The sequence below is a fragment of the Mya arenaria genome, chromosome 15 (genome assembly GCF_026914265.1).
Source record: "Mya arenaria isolate MELC-2E11 chromosome 15, ASM2691426v1".
NCBI classification, from domain to species: domain Eukaryota; kingdom Metazoa; phylum Mollusca; class Bivalvia; order Myida; family Myidae; genus Mya; species Mya arenaria.
The window spans coordinates 56,992,429-57,001,185 of record NC_069136.1 but is presented as its reverse complement, the minus strand read 5'-3'; positions in this window follow the sequence as shown (position 1 = coordinate 57,001,185).

Genomic DNA, 8,757 nt, shown 5'->3' with positions numbered 1-8,757 from the left:
CAACATGAGGACAAATAAGATAAGTCAACAGTGATAATACAATACAAACATCTTTATTACACTCAGGTCAAACATACATGACAACATAAGGACACATAAGAAAAGTCAACAGTGACAATACAATACAAACATCTTTATTACACTCAGGTCATACATACATGACAACATGAGGACAAATAAGATAAGTCAACAGTGACAATACAATACAAACATCTTTATTACACTCAGGTCAAACATACATGACAACATGAGGACAAATCAGATAAGTCAACAGTGACAATACACTACAAACATCTTTATTACACTCAGGTCATACATACATGACAACATGAGGACAAATAAGATAAGTCAACAGTGACAATACAATACAAACATCTTTATTACACTCAGATCAAACATACATGACAACATGAGGACAAATAAGATTAGTCAACAGTGACAATACAAAACAAACATCTTGATTACACTCAGGTCAAACATACATGACAACATGAGGACAAATAAGATAAGTCAACAGTGACAATACAATACAAACATCTTTATTACTCTCAGGTCATACATACATGACAACATGGGGACAAATAAGATTAGTCAACAGTGACAATACACTACAAACATCTTTATTACACTCAGGTCAAACATACATGATAACATGAGAACAAATAAGATAAGTCAACAGTGACAATACAATACAAACATCTTTATTACACTCAGGTCAAACATACATGACAACATGAGGACAAATAAGATTAGTCAACAGTGACAATACAATACAAACATCTTTATTACACTCAGGTCAAACATACATGACAACATGAGGACAAATAAGATTAGTCAACAGTGACAATACAATACAATCATCTTTATTACACTCAGGTCAAACATACATGACAACATGAGGACAAATAAGATAAGACAACAGTAACAATACAATACAAACATCTTTATTACACTCAGATCAAACATACATGACAACATGAGGACAAATAAGATAAGTCAACAGTGACAATACACTATAAACATCTTTTTTACACTCAGGTCATACATACATGACAACATGAGGACAAATAAGATAAGTCAACAGTGACAATACAATACAAACATCTTTATTACACTCAGGTCATACATACATACATGACAACATGAGGACAAATAATATTAGTCAACAGTGACAATACAATACAAACATCTTGATTACACTCAGGTCAAACATATATGACAACATGAGGACAAATAAGATAAGTCAACAGTGACAATACAATACAAACATCTTTATTACACTCAGGTCATACATACATGACAACATGGGGACAAATAAGATTAGTCAACAGTGACAATACACTACAAACATCTTTATTACACTCAGGTCAAACATACATGATATCATGAGGACAAATAAGATAAGTCAACAGTGACAATACAATACAAACATCTTTATTACACTCAGGTCAAACATACATGACAACATGAGGACAAATAAGATAAGTCAACAGTGACAATACAATACAAACATCTTTATTACACTCAGATCAAGCATACATGACAACATGAGGACAAATAAGATAAGTCAACAGTGACAATACACTATAAACATCTTTTTTACACTCAGGTCATACATACATGACAACATGAGGACAAAGAAGATAAGTCAACAGTGACAATACAATACAAACATCTTTATTACACTCAGGTCAAACATACATGACAACATGAGGACAAATTAGATTAGTCAACAGTGACAATACAATACAAACATCTTTATTACACTCAGGTCAAACATACATGACAACATGAGGACAAATAAGATAAGTCAACAGTGACAATACACTATAAACATCTTTATTACACTCAGGTCATACATACATGACAACATGAGGACAAATAAGATAAGTCAACAGTGACAATACAATACAAACAACTTTATTACACTCAGGTCATACATACATACATGACAACATGAGGACAAATAATATTAGTCAACAAAGACAATACAATACAAACATCTTGATTACACTCAGGTCAAACATACATGACAACATGAGGACAAATAAGATTAGTCAACAGTGACAATACAATACAAACATCTTTATTACACTCAGGTCAAACATACATGACAACATGAGGACAAATCAGATAAGTCAACAGTGACAATACAATACAAACATCTTTATTACACTCAGGTCAAACATACATGACAACATGAGGACAAATAAGATAAGTCAACAGTGACAATACAATACAAACATATTAATTACACTCAGGTCAAACATACATGACAACATGAGGACAAATAAGATAAGTCAACAGTGACAATACAATACAAACAACCTTATTACACTCAGATCAAACATACATGACAACATGAGGACAAATAAGATAAGTCAACAGTGACAATACAATACAAACATCTTAATTACACTCAGGTCAAACATACATGACAACATGAGGACAAATAAGATAAGTCAATAGTGACAATACACTACAAACATCTTTATTACACTCATTCAAATAAGGTAAAGGATTTAAGAAGTATTCCTTTTCTAATTCGAGTGTCACTAACAGTGAGTAAGTCTGGTCTTTAGTTGAGTTATTTAGTCATTTGGTTCGAGTCTTTACAGTTCTAACAGGTGAATATTGTTATATATCACGCCTCCAACATAATTAACGCAACGCCATTGGTCCAGGACTGGTAACACGGCGACCCCATTTTTTCCATATTGGGTCACCAAATTTATAACGTACCAATATGGCGTCTATTTTCCGAAGCCGATAAATATTCCGATGAATAAATGAAAAAAAGACATGGTATATTACCCGATATTTCGCTATCATCCGATATTGTTTCCTCTGCCCAGTTTTTCCCATATCGGGTCACCTACTAACCCCGTAACTTATAATACTGTAGTGTGACATGTTTCATGCCTCACTAATTTCACCATTGGTTCACTGCGAAACTAAGAAGTGTATCAAACACTAAAACCTAAAACCTTTTTGAGACACGAACTTCCAAAGTGGCACAAGGTAAGCTTGCGTAATACAATCGGGCCTGTTGTAGCAACACAAATATGTAATAAACACAATGCTAAAAAAAGGCATATATAACAACACATATTAGATAATAAATACACCTGCTGCACACGGGCTTATTGTATGTACACAAATTAGACAAAAAATACACCTGCTACATGCGGGCTAGTTGTAGTAACACAAATATGTAATAAACACAATGCTAAAAAAAGGCATATATAACAACACCTATTGGATAATAAATACACCTGCTGCACACGGGCTTATTGTATGTACACAAATTAGACAAAAAATACACCTGCTACATGCGGGCTAGTTGTAGTAACACAAATTGGATAATAAATTCACCTGCTACTTACGGGCTTAATGTAGTAACACAAATTAGATAAAAAAAATACACCTGCTACATACGGGCTAGTTGTAGTAACACAAATTAGATAATAAATACACCTGCTATATACCGGCTAGTTGTAGTAATACAAGTTAGATAATAAATACACCTGCTACATACGGGCTAGTTGTAGTAACACAAATTAGATAATAAATACATCTGCTGCTTACGGGCTTTATGTAGTAACACAAATTAGATAATAAATACATCTGCTGCTTACGGGCTTAATGTAGTAACACAAATTAGATAATAAATACATCTGCAACATACGGGCTTAATGTAGTAACACGAATTTGATAATAAATACATTTGCTGCATACGGGCTTAACGGGCTTAATGTAGTAACACAAATTAGATAATAAATACATCTGCTGCTTACGGGCTTAATGTAATAACACAAATTAGATAATAAATACATCTGCTGCTTACGGGCTTAATGTAGTAACACAAATTAGATAATAAATACATCTGCTGCATACGGGCTTAATTTAGTAACACAAATTAGATAATAAATACATCTGCTGCTTACGGGCTTAATGTAGTAACACAAATTAGATAATTAATACATCTGCTGCTTACGGGCTTAATGTAGTAACACAAATTAGATAATTAATACATCTGCTGCTTACGGGCTTAATGTAGTAACACAAATTAGATAATAAATACATCTGCTGCTTACGGGCTTAATGTAGTAACACAAATTAGATAATAAATACATCTGCTGCTTACGGGCTTAATTTAGTAACACAAATTAGATAATAAATACACCTGCTGCATACGGGCTTAATTTAGTAACACAAATTAGATAATAAATACATCTGCTGCTTACGGGCTTAATGTAGTAACACAAATTAGATAATAAATACATCTGCTGCTTACGGGCTTAATGTAGTAACAAAAATTAGATAATAAATACATCTGCTGCTTACGGGCTTAATGTAGTAACACAAATTAGATAATAAATACATCTACTGCATACGGGCTTAATGTAGTAACACAAATTAGATAATAAATACATCTGCTGCTTACGGGCTTAATGTAGTAACACAAATTAGATAATAAATACATCTGCTGCTTACGGGCTTAATGTAGTAACACAAATTAGATAATAAATACATCTGCTGCTTACGGGCTTAATGTAGTAACACAAATTAGATAATAAATACATCTGCTGCATACGGGCTTAATGTAGTAACACAAATTAGATAATAAATACATCTGCTGCTTACGGGCTTAATGTAGTAACACAAATTAGATAATAAATACATCTGCTGCTTACGGGCTTAATGTAGTAACACAAATTAGATAATAAATACATCTGCTGCTTACGGGCTTAATGTAGTAACACAAATTAGATAATAAATACATCTGCTGCTTACGGGCTTAAAGTAGTAACACAAATTAGATAATAAATACATCTGCTGCTTACGGGCTTAATGTAGTAACACAAATTAGATAATAAATACATCTGCAACATACGGGCTTAATGTAGTAACACGAATTAGATAATAAATACATCTGCTGCATACGGGCTTAACGGGCTTAATGTAGTAACACAAATTAGATAATAAATACATCTGCTGCTTACGGGCTTAATGTAATAACACAAATTAGATAATAAATACATCTGCTGCTTACGGGCTTAATGTAGTAACACAAATTAGATAATAAATACACCTGCTGCATACGGGCTTAATTTAGTAACACAAATTAGATAATAAATACATCTGCTGCTTACGGGCTTAATTTAGTAACACAAATTAGATAATAAATACATCTGCTGCTTACGGGCTTAATTTAGTAACACAAATTAGATAATAAATACACCTGCTGCATACGGGCTTAATTTAGTAACACAAATTAGATAATAAATACATCTGCTGCTTACGGGCTTAATGTAGTAACACAAATTAGATAATTAATACATCTGCTGCTTACGGGCTTAATGTAGTAACACAAACTAGATAATAAATACATCTGCTGCATACGGGCTTAATGTAGTAACACAAATTAGATAATAAATACATCTGCTGCATACGGGCTTAATATAGTAACACAAATTAGATAATGAATACATCTGCTGCATACGGGCTTAATGTAGTAACACAAATTAGATAATAAATACATCTGCTGCTTACGGGCTTAATGTAGTAACACAAATTAGATAATAAATACATCTGCTGCTTACGGGCTTAATGTAATAACACAAATTAGATAATGAATACATCTGCTGCTTACGGGCTTAATGTAGTAACACAAATTAGATAATTAATACATCTGCTGCTTACGGGCTTAATGTAGTAACACAAATTAGATAATAAATACATCTGCTGCTTACGGGCTTAATGTAGTAACACAAATTAGATAATAAATACACTTGAACAATCGGACATATGAACCAATCTGCTACAGGCGGGTCTGTTGTAGCAATACAAATAAGGAAACAAATGCACCTGCATCATTTTTGGAATTTGGTAACGTCACGAATTAGTAGTAGTAGTAGCAGTAGTTGTAGTATGTATTATGTGAAGATACTGCAATTACTCAGAGAAGGTTTTATATTAGCGGGAGTGGCTTATACCTGACGGAGTTTCTCTTCATTGCTTGTCGCTTTTTTTACAGGAAAATATCATATAAATATAAGATCCCATGGAGGGTGATAGCATATACTGCTAACCCGAGAATGTAAATGACGACCTAGGCGTAAGCAATTGACTGCAAATATACTTTGAGTCAACAAGATCATAATTATAAACTATGAAGTAATTAAATTTTTCCGGCGTTGTTATTAAAGCATATGGTAAACTGCTTCCGGTTAATTGAAATTTCTATTTTTAGTTTTTTGCATTTATAAAGAAATTCAACACATACACAATGAGTAACTTCATTAATTTCAAAATTACAAGTTGATGATAAGGTCACACAATCAGTTATTCTTTCACAAGGTAGTATGTTAATGGTTCAAAAGTTTATTTACTGCAAAAAGTCGACTCCATCTATTAGAAAGTTTCTATTTTTAGACCCACGTGAGGATAATATTAATGATATTACCTGGCAAAAGGCGTTATGTCAGGGTAACAGTATATAAATATTGACTGCCTTGAGAGTGACAGTGCATATTGTCAACCTGGGGTAAATACTGTAGCCGAGGCGATTCCGATATGTATTTTTTATACCGAACAAAAACAATAGAACAATTGTCGGCGGATAAAAAAGCGCTCAGGTGATACAGACTTTAAGTAAAATACTATCAGTAATCCCGTATTCGTAGCGTTTTACCAATCTCATATGTTCTATGGAAGTGGGGTATAATAAACAGTAGTGATGAAACGATTATCGAGTACAATCGATAAATCGTCGCTGACAATGCAATGTCGGCGACAATCGATAGTGGTTGTCCAAAATCGATGTCGCTAATGTTACTTCCGGTAAAAAAAATTGTTATGCGGTAAAAGTAGAGTGAATGGTTTTTTTTTTTTTCTCTTTCCGGTAAATTCTTGTTGAGTTCATTTTCGAAAAGGGAGGTAACTCGCTTACACAAATGCGGTGAATGTAAACACTTTTGCTTAAAAACTATCCCCAAATTACACATTGTTTTTAATTGTTTACATATTTAATAAAACCTCAAAAATCTGTGTCTGTGTTGTAGTGGGTCCGGACTTGCAAAAACCGGGGATCCCGGCTCGATGCATTTTGTTTTTGACACCTTTTTTGGTATCGTTTGTATGTGAAAGTTTTATGAAATTAAGATATTTTAATGAAATCTTAAATATTACAGATGAATGTTAAGCTGGTTAATAGATATTTAATATGCTTTTACATGGATAAAATGCTAAGATAACTTACTTGATGCATCATTTTGCAATTGATGTGCAATTATTAAGTATGTGTTTTGTTGTTGTTGTTTTTTCGTTACGTTATTAAAGACAAAAAAGGTTATGAATATTTACTAACTGTTTCAAAAAACATGACTATAGCATCACATGTACTGATTCCAGGTTGAACCATTTAAAAAAATCATGAGTATACTATGTATAAAGAATGTAATCCTTAACGATATTATGAACTTTCGATTATTGTCCGATAGTATATCGAACTACTTGTTCCGATTCGATTCGATTATCGATAGCAAATGGAGTCCGATTTTCAAACACTAATTAACAGTGTCTTTTAAGATCGCAATGGCAGTTATATTAATCATAATTTTCACATAAAAATCCAGCATGGCGGCGTATTCCTAGAGTATGTCAATTTCATGACGTCAGAGGGTAACAGTGCTGGGTGATAGTCGAAAATATTGCCCTGGCATTTTAACTATATGTTCTATAGAAGTACGTATAATAATAATACGGATTTGCTAATATACGTTTATGGGAATTTAACATGGACCGGCCACGTGAGGTATAATGAAATATTCCATCTTAAGGTAAAGCTTAAAAGAAATTGTATTTGTTTCCTACAGACGGAGCATAAGTGATTGGTGTCTTTTTTTAGTGTGTAAAGGTGAACATATCATTAAAGGTACTTTAGGTACGATTACAATAAAAACAATTTGTTGTTATACATCGCATATAATATGATTCCATTTATATTTATTATTTTTCAAACCATGACTGGGATCGTTTCAACCCATTACCGTCGAAACTTTCGACCGTTCCCGTGACGTTTTCAACAACGCTCGGTGACGTTCCGACCATTACCGACGACTTTTACCACAATTACCGATCAAGTTTTCACCCATTACCCGTGAGGTTTCCAACGAATACCGATAAAGCTTCAAACGTTTACCGATGACGTTTCAACATTAACCGTTGACGTTTCAAAACATTACTGCTGACGTTTCCAACCTTTGCCGATGTCTTTTAAAATTTTACCCATGACGTTTCCATGCTTTACAGATAAGTTTCCAACCATCACCGATAGAGGGGTCCAACCATTACCGATGATGTTTCCTACCATCACCGATAGAGGTCCAACCATGACCGATGATGTTTCCTACCATTGCAGATAGAGGTCCAACCATGACCGATGATGTTTCCTACCATTACCGATAGAGGTCCAACCATTACCGATGATGTTTCCTACCGTCACCGATAGAGGGGTCCAACCATTACCGATGATGTTTCTTACCAACACCGATAGAGGTCCAACCATTACCGATGATGTTTCTTACCACCACCGATAGAGGTCCAACCATTACCGATGATGTTTCCTACCATCACCGATAGAGGTCCAACCATTACCGATGATGTTTCTTACCACCACCGATAGAGGTCCAACCATTACCGATGATGTTTCTTACCACCACCGATAGAGGGGTCCAACCATTACCGATGATG